The sequence below is a fragment of the Phalacrocorax carbo genome, chromosome Z (assembly GCF_963921805.1).
Source record: "Phalacrocorax carbo chromosome Z, bPhaCar2.1, whole genome shotgun sequence".
Lineage (NCBI taxonomy): Eukaryota > Metazoa > Chordata > Aves > Suliformes > Phalacrocoracidae > Phalacrocorax > Phalacrocorax carbo.
Window position 1 is genome coordinate 31,516,897 of NC_087548.1, and position 15,678 is coordinate 31,532,574.

Genomic DNA, 15,678 nt, shown 5'->3' on the forward strand with positions numbered 1-15,678 from the left:
TCCAACTGAGTAAAAGGTAGCTTCTGTAGCTGTTAGTAGTTTATTCCAGAAAAATGAGTTGGCACTAAGGAAAGTTGTGGTTTCTTCCCTGACACTACAGGACCTTGGCCTTGAATTGCCACCCCATAACTACTGTAGCAGGAGGTGCTACTTCACTGTTGGTAATCCTTCCCCCTTCGAGGTGAAGAAGAAATTACTTCTGATTGGATGCATGTTCAAGACATAGTTTGGAAGAAACTAAAATCTCCTGGCTATGCTTCAGTGATGACTTGTTAAATCATTTTCAATCAATCATGTCTCTAAAATAGTAACAATAAAAATCATCAAGTCAGACCTTGGATCAGTTCCCTGGATTGGTTCTAATACCTGTTCTTATTGCAGTTATAGCTGGGGTCTGCTCTGTGATAGTCTTCTGTGTATCGTGGACTCCTTTCTTGACAGATGAGGACAGCTGCCAACTTCTGCAGATTTAAAATAAGTTGTTTCTAGCAAGGTCACTACTCTTTGGGGAGTTGAAGCTTCTAGCCAGCTATCCCTGGCAACTCTTGTCTGTTTGTAGACATTTTCAGTATCTGAAACGCATGTGGACTAAAATGCCTTGCGAAGATTAGAATGTAAGGAGACCTCTGAAGTTTCTGGCCAAGAATACTATGTGTATTTTCCTGAGCACTTTCTGGGATAAAGTGCCATCTTCATATCAGCCTAATATCTAAGGATAATTAGTTATTGGATAGAATTTAACTTTTTCAGTTAGGTGTCTAACTCAGCGTGATACTAAGTATTTGTGTTGAAATGTGACAAAATGTAAAACATAATTCTCAGTCAGCTTGTTGGTTATAAATTTTGTATGGCAACTAAATACAGGCAAAATGCTCTGCCTTTTTAGTCTTCGTACGGAAGGTGAACAGCTCTACTTTCTGTTAAAGGTCATTGCTGTCACCGGCATACCAAATGGCGTATGGAGTAGACCAATAAAGACACTTTTCCTGAAGTTAACTTTCAGTTGAGGTAACAACTTAAATCTATTTTGGGAACCTAAGCTAGTTATTGCAGAAACTGTGGGCTCTGTGAACATGTCTTCTGACTTTAGTCCAATGTGCTGAACAAAGTTGTCAGAATAGTATCTTGGCCCACAAAAGTAGTTTCTGGGGTCTATAGGAGACTTAACACTTTACCAGATAAAACTTCTATGCCTTCAAATAGCAGGAGGGAAGAGTGGGGAATATCAGGCAGTAGCAGGAGATGATATCAGATGGCCTTTACTTAGCTGCAAACATTGTTTGGCTCTTAATCTCACTAGGCTTATTCTGCCCTGCCCCTCTTCATTTTTATATTATGAAATCATTGTTTATTTCCGCAGCAGGCTTGGAGAGTAGTCAGGGATTCTTTCTGTAAAAACAGAATCAACTTGCACAGACAAATGCGGTACTATCTTTGAACAATTTTTTTTCTCCTGCCATCCGCAAGTGTTTGACTCTGTTTTATTGCTCTGTCATGTGAATCTTTTGGCATCTAATGAAGGTGGTATAGCTGTACTGAGCACTCCAGCAGCAGCAGCCTGTGGCTGTGCTGGTGGCGACTAAATGAATTCTCGGAGATCATCCTTGTCTCAGCTCCTCTGCTGCAGTCTCATGGGCTCTGAGAGCAATGGGACATTAACCTTTTTGATCAGATTTCACTGTTAGGTTGGCTTTGTATTCCTCTTGAAGGTCTTGCTGCTGAAAAATACGTAAATAGGGCTTCAGTTGGTTATCGAAGCACTGTTCAAGGTAATGGCATAACTTGTTTCCTTGATGAATGTAAAGCCCTCTGGCTCTCAGTACTGCCTGTTTCTGTTCAGTGTCTGCTAGCTAGTGTGAGTGCAAAGCTAGTTTTGAAACTGGCTTTTTCTCTCCCTTACGAATATTCAAATTTCTATTAATACTCTCCCTCTGCTCCCACATTCTTTTCTGCCTCCTATTTGATCTGCCTTTGAGCAATAATGTAAAATATCTATAATGCCAGCAAAAAAAGAGGGAAAGGAATATGAAGGGAGTTGAAGTTGCTCATGTGATCTACTTCTTCCCCTTCTGCACCTCATTTCTCTACAGGCAGCTGCAGTGTGCCTTTTCCTAAACCAATGTGTATTTTCTTACATTTTTAATGGACACTTTTTTCCCCCTCCATCAGATCTTTGCTGGAACAGTGACAATCCATTTACCTACTTTTATGTAAGTGCTGAACCTTGCTAGATTAGGGAAAAGGGACAGAGGCAGGGACTCAAGCTGGAAGAAATAGGATGGGAGACCTTAGAAAAAGGAAAAAAGCATATAGCTACAGCAGGACTCTTCAATAATCTTGGATGCATGTGAAGGCCTGCCAGTACTTTCTGTAGGTATGCCACAGCATGTCTGTGAAAAAACATGCTCCTATTCCTCCTCTGAGCTGGCTCACGCCAATGGTTGGTATTGTCACTTACTGAAAGAAGGTGCTTGAAGAGAAGTACAGAAGCCAATTTACTACATTCCTGGTTTACTGGTTTTCACTTTTTTCCTCCTGAAAAAAGCTTCCTAATTTGCCCATAGCAAATGAAAGTATCTTCAGGGGAGAGACAGAGTCAGTGAAATCAGTTATGCTGCTGAATATCTAAGCTCCTGAACATCCAAAGTAAAGACTGTGGAAAGGATGATGGTCTTAATTCTCCCTTGCACAGCCCTGGTCAGGACAGTTACACCTCTGTTAGGCAAAGGAAAATGCTTCATATCATACATGGAGGAGGGAAAAAGCACCAACCTGAACAGACTATTGAAGACTAAATTAACTAAGATTTTTTGGTCTATAATGAATTACTTGAATGTAGGAAACATAAAGCACTAAATCAAGCAAATGGCCAGTAGAAATACTTAGTAGAAATATTTTTCTTTGCTGTGAAGATGTACTTTGCAGAAAAACTAAGCACTTTTCAGGTTCTTTTTTCCCCACCTGCTCTAGACATGCTTTCTTGGAGTCACGCTTCAAAATACATGGAACTGGAAATGTTTTATTCCACTGTCAGTGCATAGATTTAAAGCCCAAATAGTTGGATAGCAACTTGAAAGGATTAACTTAACATTCAGAACAGTTGTTTCCCTCCAGTGGAAAATATTTATTGTTGAAAGGTCTCTTGGAAAGGTCTCTTGTATCATTGAATACAGCAAAAACCATAACAATCCAGAAGCAGTGCTGCCTGCTATAAGGTCCCTTTTGTGGATGTGTGCAAGTGACAAATGGTGGTTTTGTTTGGACAACTTATTGCTTGTTCCTTTTTTTTTTTTGGCTCTTAAATACATAAAAACTCACCTGTCCATTTAAATTAAGGCTTAGACTATCTAATTCAAGAATTTAGCCTGTGATTTGGTAGTTGCACAAGGTATTGTGGTTGCAGTTTTTAGCTTGTGAAATAATACATTAATATAGTGCTTGCTTTAAGAGGTGGTTCATTCCTCATAGGCCTGGATTGTAAAGGTGCTTAGAAACCCATGCTTCATGGAGACTTAGAAATGTAAGTAACTTTAGTGAGGGGCAGTTAAAGAAGAGTTTTGGTGTTCTTTATTTGGGGTTTAGCTATTCCTCCCCCCATGCAGAGGTACTGATATCACTGTGGTAAAATTTGACGGATGTATCCAATCATATTGAGCAATTCTACACACACTGATGGACACATAAGAAACGGTCTGCATAGGGTCACCAAGGGTCCAAGGGTTGATCATGCCCTACCAGCCTGCTTGCTTTTTAGGATTTCAACACTTTCATAGTATTCTTCTCTTCAAACTGGGACATTATAGGCTGCATAGGAGGACAACTAGATGGGTAAAAACTGATTGGATACATGGCCTCTGAGGGTTGTGCTCTACCTGAAGGTGGTTAACAAGTGGGGTACCATAGGTCCTATCCTGGGGAGAGTTCTGTTCAACATTGTTATCAGAAACCCTGAGAAGCACATGGAGGACACAGTCACCAAGTTTGTAGAGGACTCCAAACAGGTTGCAGGGGCAAAACCACTGAATACACTCAAAGGCAGAGCTGCTGTCATTGGGGAACTTGCACAGGTGGGAGGAAGGGGCTGACAGGTACCAAATGAAATTCAGCGAGGGCAGAGGCCTGCAGGGAAGCAGGATGGGGCCAGGCAGCAACAAGGGACAGCAGTGCCTGTGATGGTATTTGAGCAGGGCATGCCCCTGAAAGCCAGTGGAGGGCAGGGACTGTCCCCTCTGCTCAGTGCTCATCAGACTACATCTGGACACTGCATGTGGTTTTGGGCCTCCAACAGAGGGTGTTGATAAACATGGTCAAATTCAGCAAATAGCCAGCAAAATGGTCCTGGGCTAGAGCCCTTGGCCTGGGAGGAGAGGCTGTGGGACCAGGGCTGGTTCAGCTGGGAGAAGACAGAGCTTTGGGGGCACCCAGCAGCATTCCGGGTACCAGTAGGAGGGGATGGAGGAGACTCAGCTGGACTTTTCACAGCAGTGTGTGGTGGGAGGGTCAGAGGCAGCAGCACAAAGTGAAACATGAGAGGCTCAGTATAGAAATACGAAGCTTCTTCCCTGAGAGGACAGCCCAGCAGTGGGGAAAGGGCCCAGGGAGTTTGGGCCTTCTCCACCCTGGCTGGTTCCGTGCCCCAAATGGATGAAGCCCTGAGCAGCCCAGTCCTAGCCCACAGCAGAGCCTACTCTGGGCAGTGGCTGTGACTGGAGACCTCCCCAGATCCCCACCAGTCTGAACAGATCCTGTGATTCTGTGATTGGTTTGAATATTGGGGAAACAAAGGAATAGATCAACATTGCAAAATGTTGCGCTTTTGACAATAAATATATTTTTTTTTCTTAAAATGGAGGTAAATTATCCCTGTAGATGAGAGTTTCTGTGGTGGATAAAATGGAGGGCAGGCAGTAGCAAACATTTATACTACCTCTGGAGAGAATGGTCTAGGCCCAGTCATTTCAGCACTCCAATTATTGGCAGCAAGTTTAAGTTCATGCCTATCACATGATGCAGTTTTCCACCTCTTGATTATCTATGTTGGTTGGCGCTAGTCCACTTGTGCCCACAGTGGGATTTCCCTTGTGATCCTTCAACCCAATTTTTGCAGCTCTAACTGGCCAAGTAAAGAAAACTTCACAAATATAGGAGCATGGCTTCTCGTTGGCTAGAAGACCTGGTGCTTGAGGAACTTGATTTGTCTTCTTAAGGTGGTAATGGTGTTGCCTGGTGTAGTGTCACTGGCAAATATAATCTCTTCAGAGGATTAGAAGAATCAGATGAATAACAAAACATTTTTCTCCAATTCCAGCTGAAATGAACAGCTCAAGAACTTTACAGTTCAGTATGTATTTCTACTTCAGGCTCTTGCAGTCTGCAAGTTAAATGAAGTTTGAAACTTGTTTACTCCCTGGTGAAAGCATTCCCACTGTGTAAGTAACAAATACTGTGAGTTTTTAATCTTCAGCTTCTGCCTCTAGTGGTAAAAGAAGTTCACCCCATGAGCCTTTTTCAGATAATGACACTTAACAAAGCCTCAGTACAAAAATTCCAGTTACATGTACAATTATTGATGCAGAAGCAACTTGGTCATTCTGGTTTTCCAAGAATAAACATTGGTTATTCTTTAATTAAACAACATCCAACCCATTCCTTCCTGACTTTTTGTGGTTGAAGAATAGGACAAAGTAACTGGGGGGGGTAGGAGGGTGTCCACAGAATTTAAGTTGTTGTCTGTGATCCCCACACATTATGAAGTTCCTGCTACCAGATACACCCTGGCAATTTCATAATTGTAATACACCTATGATCTTGCCTCAGAAACAGAGTTTGAACAATTGCTTGGATGGAAGTAGATAGCTGACAGTCTATAAAATGACCTACACAGAGAGAAATAGCTAGCTTGTCCTAGCCCTTTTTCTTCTTTGGCAGCCTCCACTGCTGGTCTAATTTATGTAAGTGAATGCAGAGGGGGGGAAAAAAAAGCTCTAAAACTACTTATTTACAGAGAGCATAATTCAAATGGTGTCATGAGAACTGTATTTCAATATCTGATACAGTGCATCCACTTGAGAGAAAAAAAAAAAACATTCAAAAAAGCTGCTTTTCACCATCTTAAGTACCAGATCCACAGAGCCACCAACTGCTGAAGATTGACGTGTTGTTAGCTGTCCTCGTATTTCAAAGGTCACATGCAAGCAACAGGCATTCCCATTTACATGACACCACCTGAAGGTCCCTTGCTGACCAGCAAGAATCTTTAGCAGGAGATTGTTTAGTGCTCCAAGTCACTGTATTCTGACATGACTTTTACTAGGTGCTACCCCAACACTTTCATCTAGCATTCAACACTTAAGAGTATGGCCTCTGCAAGCAGCTGTGAAATAAATCAGCATTAATAATTAGACCTGACATTTATTTTGTTCTCCTCCTAGTTGTTTGACACTTCAATAGCAGTTAGTTGATTTAACAAACACTATGTGACACTTTTTTACATGATACTGTAGGAACAACTGGGAAAAAGAATCTGCCTTTAAAGTATTTCAGAATGGGAGGAAGTCAAGCAGCCAGCCTGGTCATTTAGATCTTAACAATCACATTAGTGGATCAGTGAAGAATTGAAATAACCACAACTTGTGTAAGTCAATTTGTTCTTTTCAGTGAGCCTGTTCTGTTCCCCCTCACTACAAGTGAGGAAGCAAAGCTTTGCACTTTGCTCAGGATACAGGGCTGAGCCATGTATCTGCAATAGGGAAGCTAATCATCAGTAGAGAATACTCCAGTGCCTTTGGTGCACCTAGACATGTGGCACCTTCCCCTTTGCCTGCATTTACCCTTTCAGGTTTTTTGGAAGACTCTTGATGCCCTGAAATAAGGTCTGTAGGACAAAGGAGTTCAAGGTGGGTAACCAAAGAGGGATGAGCAACCCTGAGTTTCCCGTGTTGAAGAGCCTGTTGTGGGCACTAACTGGAGAGTGGAGAATGTACTGTGGTCTGGACTATCATCTCCTTTGGTTTGTTTTTGTCATCCCACACCCTTAGATAAACTTTCAATTTATTTTGTGTTGACCATAGATCACAAGAAGGAACCTGACCCAAATCCATAGCGATCAGAAGCAATTCTATGGCCAAATCCAAGATCACAAGCAAGACATGCAAAAATCTCACTGTTTGTGTTGCAAAAGGTAGGGCAACAAAAAAAAGCACAAAAAGTCTGGGAGGCGTCCATAAGGCCTGCAGCAATATCCTAAGGTGCTCTCTGAAGGATGAGTCCCTGCCAGAGAGTCTGGGGCTTATGGAAAGGCTCCAGCCCTCTTCTGAGGGAAGTGCATGATGCCTCATCCATCTGTTGAAACAAAGGAACAAGGAGTAATAAGCAGGCAGAAAGACATCCTGTATTATTTAAGATTTTCAGGAATTAATATTAAAAATGGAGCAGCACATTACAGACTACAGCATAAAATCAGTTTAAGGCAAAGGTGAAGCTGCCACATTGATTTGTCTTGCAGGGGATCCTTCTCAGTATAGGCTGTTACTTTATGAGCTGCATTAAGTACATAGAGGAGAGGGAAGAAGGATTGCCATTCTCTAGCTTGACTATGCATGGAAGGCCAGAAGACCAGCTACTAAAATATGAGGATTAAGAAGGCCATAACCAGCCAGTAGCAGGGAATATACATTACCAATGCTTCAATTAATTTTGGTGCTTTTTATTTGGTACAAGTAGGAAGGAAACCAAATCAATGTCTGTTTTCAGCTTGACAAATTTATAGCTTGACCTGCTTGGAACTTGCAGTTTGCTTTTAAAAGAAGTACACAGACAAGTGTACCATCAAACAGTCCAATTTGCTCTGTACAATGTTCTTAAGAGAGGAAACAAATGTGCAAAAGCCACAGAAACCTCAGCCTGCACAGAAGAAAATGCCTCACTCAGCAATTTATCTTCTTAAGCACACAAGCTGACACAGTTAGCTACAAAGAGGTATTGTCACAGGATCTCCTGGCACTCCAGAGTTTCTGTGCTTCAGTCCATCATGTTTGGTAGTTTAAGATTCATGGACCTTAGAGGTATGACTAGACAATACAGTCCAGTGCTTTGTAAGGAGTCACAGCTGCCTTAAGATGAGGTACATATGAAAAGCAATTAAATAGCTCTTGTGGTAAGTGGAAAGCGTATTCCACTCATTCTGCTATTTGTCTCCTGTTTCATTTAGGGCATATCTCTTTTCTATGCCTCAGTTTTGCCACTTGTAAAAAGTCACAATGCCATTGTGAATAGTAACTAGAGGTCGTAAAGTTCTAGGGGAGCATGGGTGCATGCACATCTATGCATTTATATGCACAAGCACACATGTAATAAGCAGATTTCACTTAAAGATGCCCAATGCCATAACTTAACCAAAATTGAGAAAAGACTTAAGGTGCGTTCTAGTGTTCTACTGCTGTGGTTTTTGCAGTAGGCAGTGTGGGTGTTGTGCACCATAAGGACATTTACTTCACTGCTAGTTGTAAGATTTTGCATTAAGCATGCTGTGCTTAAAGAGACCGAAAACAGGCATTACATATATATGAAGTTTAATCCAACCACATAAATTGTGTGTATACATTCTTTCCACAAGATGTATTACACTAGTCTGAGATGCAAGCAGTGAGCTTGAAACTAACAAGAAAAGTAAGCAGAAAATACTGTGTCATTAATTGGATTTCCAATAGAGAACCACAGAAAAATCCTAGAAGGTCATTTAGTACAGCCTCCTGCTTAGAGCAGGGCTTGTTTCAAAGCTAAATCAGGTTGCTTAGGGCCTTGTCTGCTCAAGTTTGAAGATCCAGGAGATGGAGTTGCCATGACCTGGGGGCAGTCTGCAGCAGGGCTGCATCACTCACACCCTCAAGAAATTTGAAGATTTTTTCTTCTTAGTATTTCACAGTTTGTAGCTTAGCTCATACTTCATTACTCAGTTCTTGATCAACATATCATTAAGATGTTCATTTCTTTTAGGAATGAGTCAGTAAGTCTCTCTGGTACAGGGCCACAAAACAAAGCATTGTTTTTTGAAAATGGTAATGGACCCAATGTCAGCCATCAAAGTGAGTAAGAGTTATTCTTTGGCACAACTAAAATAATGCTTTTAATGAAAGTAAATGTACTTCAGGACCTGGCTCAGTGAGGCTTCTGAGTATTTGTTTACATGCTTAATACCTAAGTTTTCTGTTATCTCACAGCCTCAGTCAGTAGCTTCCAGACTGATCTGTTCATCTGTTGAGATATGGATTTGCTTTATGTTGTTTGGAAGTCTCATATACATGCCTACTGCATTTGTCATGCATTAACATACTCAGCGTAAGTACATTTTCAAAAGCTGCAAGTTAATAATATGAGTAAAGGCCTTAAGGACGTAGCATTGCTGACCTTCAGATGTTTCTATTCAGTTTTATGAGACTATGTCACTAAGAACATTTTTAAAAATCAAGATCTCTCTTAAATTTTAAAAAAGCATCATACATTGCTGTGATTGTGACCTTCACATTATTATAGCGATGAATGATCTTTGTCCCAAAGAAGTGGAGATTTTATCAAAAGTGTAAGCTGAAGGAGAAAAAAAGAAAGTGTCTTGGGTTGATCATCTTATTCATCCCAAAGACAAAATGTAAAAATAAAATTAATGCAACTTGTATCACTGTACCATTTTGTCTCAAGGACAAAGGACAGCTGCAAAGAAGCTGGATGTACTGTACCAGGCTGTCCATCTGTTGCTGCATTAGAAGTGGACAACTGAATAAAATCTGCTATTAGAAAACGGCTTGATGGTATTTAAAAAATTCTTTTTTCGCTCTTTGCTAAAGCTATACTAGTGAGCATGTGAATGACTCCCTGACTTGGAAGATAATTATTTTAATTCTGCCTATCTTAATTCAAATCCTGCACTGCCTGCTCCCTGAGAGTAGGCACATTTCCACCACAATTGGTCATTTTGAAAAGTCACAATGAAGTGTTTTCCCTCTGTGTTAATATTGTCCTCATGATGCTTTCATTTTTAATTTCTCCAGTGCTACTCTGCCTTCTCAACAAGCATCTTAGGTCATTAGCAAACATGAGCAGTCTGGGATAATTGGTAATGTAGGAAGCAAAAGACAGCCTTCTGCTGGAGGCTAGGTCACCCCTGTATTGTTGACGATAGCAAAGCAGTCAAAGCGTTTTTTTCACTTTGGAAAACAGTGCTGAGCATTCAAGTTGTTGTGGTGAAGAAATAAGACTCACTGGAAAGCTGGGAGTTCATTCCTCACATAACCTCTACCCCTTTGCCCTGCTGCAGTAATGCAAAAGGACCACAGATCTGCCTACAGGAGAACTGAAAAAATTTGCAGCGTGGTGTGGCAGGAGACAGCACTTAACCAGAACACTGCTACAGCCTGGCAAATCCTGTTCTGAGTGGTATTTCTGTGGGACTGATCCAGTTTGTGCTGGGGGATTAGGCCAGCCCTGAGGAAGCAGAGGAGCACAAAGGTTGTACAGTTGCTCAGTTCCTTCCCTCACAGCTGGGACCTGTGCCAAGAAGAGGCGAGTCCCAAGGATGCGTGCTGTCTCTTTCCCTCCTCCCTGCAGCAGCTGTGCACTCCAGCACCCAAATAAATCTTAATCACTCCATGGTGGCTCTTTTGTTCAACTGTTTTTAAACTTGGAGACCTATTTATGCAGCCAAGTTAACACAGGACTTGGGCCTTGAATCTGCATTGTTTTCTGCTTTGTGCAGTAATTTAATGGGCATGCCAAATGGTAGTCAGACAGCACTAAACCCTGACCAACCTTTTCTTTCTTTTGTGTACAGACAAGTGATTGTACATGAGGCAAAGCAGAATGGCTTGCCTGAAGTAAAACAAGCTGAATATTTTGCCATATTGTTGTCATTTCCATCCTAGCTACAATTAATTAAAATTCACTTCATGCAACTAAAAAAGGAGAGGCACATGCTAAGATATATGTGAGATTATACCCAGGCATAACAATCAACATCATGTGTACTATTGTGCACTCTTTAGGTGGAACAAAAAATTTTTTTCTGAATATTCATGAAAGTTTGCCTGTTTGCAACAAAATCAAAGCAAGGTTATTTGCTCTGGATAAAGGGGAAAATGGAATGTCACAGATCACAACAAGAAATATCATGTATTAGGAATATTTTTTTGGTGTATCCTACTTCAGAGTTAGATGTCTTTTCCATCATATTGATGCAACAGCATAAGTATATAATCTTCTGCGTTTGAGACCCTACAACTGTGATATGTTTGCCCAGAGTCTGGGGCACAGCTATTCCTCAAACATCCACAGAAAACCTGGAACCCTGGAGCTGGAACCTGGCTTTCTCAAAGTAGCAGCTTTACAGCCACAGTAATAGCCTGAAAATAACAGTCAAGTAAATTCAGCAGGACACATTTTACAGGACCAGTATAACCCAAATGGTAATGATAATGAAGAGATTATTAAGATGAACTGGTTAAATTTTACAGCAAAATCTTTCCATCTTACTTAATTGCCATGTTGCTTGTTGGCTAGTCTGTGCAGAATACAACACAGCGTTTGCACAAGTGGGAAATGTCTATGATGCTGTAAAGGTCTGGAGTGTATATTTATTGCACAACAATTTAATCTTGATGTCATGGGCTTTGTCACAATTATATCAGCTTAAGAAACCAGTGAAGCTTTGAGGTCATGCCTTGAGTTAGAATATCCTTCAGCTTCAAGGGAAATTTCCATCTGCTTTTAAGAAACAAAAAGAAGTTTTCCTCTGCTTTTCAGGCTGAGCAATCCATTGTTAGCACATGGTGTCGGACGCCAGAAGGGATTCTCTTACTTGAAATTATACAAAGAAAACACATACAACGTATTCTAAAATTCAGCCTGCCTTGAGTGAAAGAGGACATGTTTGTAGTTTTAAATATTTGGGTAGAACTATCCATGTTACTTTAAAAAAATAAAAAATCATTGAAAGCAACATTTTACCTTCTGCTGATCTCAGACACACTGCTGTCCATCCAGTATTGTTGTGAGACATGAGCTGATTTTGAGGATATGTCGGCCAGATAAGCAGAAAGAACCATGTTAGTTCAGAGTTTCCAAAATAAACCTATACCTGAATATAGAGACCCATGAAACAGAAGAGCATATGATTGATTTAAACAAAGGATATGATTTCATTTTTGTAATGTAACAGAGTATAAACAGTTAATGGAAGAAAAATAATAAATATAAGAATGTAAGCTACCTGTAGGAGAAAGGAAATTTGCACATAAAAATGCCTGGTTTACAGCTTTCATTTTCTGTGCTATACATCCACCAGAGGCTAAAACTATAGCAACAGAGATGCTTTGCTTATGAAACATTGTGTCCACTACAGAGGGCAATATGATAAAGCTCAATCAGGCAGATTGTCACCCAGCTTGCAGTCAGTGAAATATAATGTTGTTAGAGGGCAAGCCGATAAAGGAATAAAGACAGAGAGGCATTGTTTTTCTGGCCTATGACCACCATTTTAGTTATGTTAATCAAACTAATTAAATGCAAGAAAATCTACTTTAAGGCAATGTTATGTTCCAGCTGCCAAAATAATCAAGAAATTGCAGTTTGATCCTGCTTCCAAAAGCATCTGTTCATGTACACGCGCATGTGCGCACACACAGAATGTTTGTATCACCCTCAAAATAATGCTGAGTTTTCCATTTCAGGGGAGCCAAGTATAAAAGTGAGTGGATGAGTGGTGTTAGACCAGCTGGAATTAGGTTTTTCTCAGTCTGGTCCTTTTTAATTTGTTCTTTTATATTGCATTAATGTCCTCTTTTCCTCCTTAACAAAGAGGGGAAAGAAAATCAGGAGATAATAAGTTCCCAGTTTAACATTTCCATTGTCTTTCATGTTAATGACTTTTCCTAGGCTCATGGCTGCACCTCATGCTACTGGGTAGCCTATAATAATTCCTCTGAACAATTAGCTGTTACACTTGAGTATTAAGCTGTAGGCTTAATTCTGCATCAGACGATAGATCCATATTAGACTATTTTCCTTTTCCACTATAGACCATGCGTTCAAAATATATTGTCTATATAGAAATTAATATAAAGGGTTTCTTTCCCCTGATCGAAATAAACATCTGTTTCTATGTTTCTATGGCACAGGAATACCCAAGAGCTAACTGCAATAAGGAGGCAATCTTATTTCACTTTCTACTATTTCAGTTATAGAATATGTTTTAAAGGCACTAAATGATTGTTTTATCTAATTAGAATAGGACTATTCTTCCTATATTTGTAGATTTTTATCTAAGTGCTTGTTCTGTTCCAGCACAATTCTCTTGTGATTACATGTCTTTCTTAGACAAGCTGAAAGGGGATCATGTCACTAAACTGAGATTTTACTTAACAGAAAGTTTTTGCATCCTGAAACTGGTAATGACTGAGGCCAAGCATGGTGCCACAAAGCTGAATAACAACCAGCCTCTCCAGGCAGTTTCCTGCTCAAATAATTCAAAGATGACAAATAGGACATTGAAGCAGGAAGTCTATGAGCTGTTTTACTACTGTAAAGCTGAACCCCTCAGGTACGCTGTGGTTGTGCTCTCCTCCTCACAGAGCAGGGTGGGTGTCTCCTGAAAGGTGGGAAAGTGTGTGTGATGGGTTTCCACAAAGAAAAACATGCTAGCTCAGCTAAACTGGTGTAAAACTATTTGTGGTCTCTGGTGTTGCTATTTATTTTTGTTGTGTTTAAACCTGCCCCAAACTGGCTGAACTAATAAATATATTCAACCAAAATAAGCCTGACCAAAACATGAAATACATATGTCCAGACTGATTTGTCCACCTAATTACACTATAGACAGAAAGAACGAAATAAACCCATCACAAGGGAAAGGTTAGAGAGAAGATGTAGATCTTTGGCTTACCACAGTATGGCTACACACGGACTCAGCTTTGGGGCTTCAGTGGCCCTCAGCCCTTCAGCAGCAGCTTGGGAAATGTCTGAACCAGGGATTGCAACTATTGTCCACCTCCTGAGCCATAAATCTTCCAACATTATTATTTTTTAGTTACCAAGATACGTGGTAAAAAAGACCTACTCTTGAACAACTAGCCAAGCATGCCTTCAAAGACACAAACGTTATGGCAGCATTGGTTGTGTTAGCATCACACTCAATGACTGGCACTCAACAGGGTAAGAAACATAGATTCCCATGACTGACTCCACACAACAAATGTAATTTCAGGTGACTTCATCAGATTCCTTTAAAATGACCCTGGGAAGTTGCAGAGGTGTAGCAAAGGGCTTGGAGCTTGGCACACCACTAGACAGAGGCAGGAGTTTCCAGTACCTAGGTGACTCCCCTGCAGGCTCACATGGGGCTTAGGGCTCTCCATGCAGGCAGGGGACTTCAGAGAGGCACTTCTGTTTCCCACGGCTGCTCAGAGAAAACCAGCAGTCCCCAGGGGTTACATGAGAAATCACAGTGCAAGTGGCGAGATTTAAAACCTCTGCCATGGCTCTTTCAATTAGACCCAAAGAGTATTACACTTAGTGGGCAGGGAAGTAATAAACCTGCCCTTGGTGGCTGTTTGGTCTTCTGTCTTTCTGTCTGGCAGGTAGTTGACAGGGGAAAATTACACCAAATCTGACAGGGTTGTCCACTCAGGACATCTTTTAAGGTGTTTCTGTCTTAATGAATTGAACTTCCTCAGGTTACTAAAAATGATGAGCCTCTGACTTTTTCAGCCTATTGCTAAACCATAGCTTGTCCATGTAAGTCCAGGACTTTCAGAAACCTTTACACCATTAATTAATTCTACTCTGCCCTAGCCTTTCAGCCTTACTTTCCATATTCTCTCATTTCCAGTCTGACCATCACAATAGTTGCTTTCAGGAAGTGTACTCTTTAATTAGTCAATTTACTAGCAGATGTTTTCTGAAGGCTATAATTTCTTGTCTAAAAAGATGTTTTCCTTAGAAGAGAATTTAAGGCTGGTAAAAAAAAAAATCTAGTGGTAGCCGTAAAAACTAATCACTAGCTTTGTTACAAACTTCATCTTATTGCTCCAATGATGTGATTTGGCAGCCAGACCTTTGAGGTCTCTGCTGTGAGTGCCCATTAGTGCGTCTTCTGATGAACACTGGAGTGTTGAAGCACTTTCACAAATAAAAGAAATAAGACTGCTACCTTATTTTTTACAGTGATAGACAAACCACAATTGTAGCAATAATAATATTTTTGCTGCACTGTTGACCATAGTGAAAACTGGAGCAGAAAAAAGGAACAGAGATTTCCAAAGCTTGTAACGAGTCCTCTAAACTGTTCATCCTCCTCTGCAGATGATAATTTTACAGCTATTTGCACACAAAATTGAAATATATTGATATATCCCTAGTTAAAGATTTATTAATATTAAGAAAGCACAGTGAGCCCCTATTCCTTAGCCGAGTTTCTTCTAGGTGTTATCATGGTATAACAGCTGACGAATAACAGCTCTTCTGGTCTTGAAACATAGTTTTATGGATGAATCACCTGCAAGACCGTCTAGGGTCCCAATGAATGTTATGGTTGACTCTCAGTATAAGGTCACAACCTGTGGCTGCCAAAGAAAGCGAAGAAATACTATACAGCATTTGTACAGATCTATTTTTAACGTTACTGAGCAGTTTTGT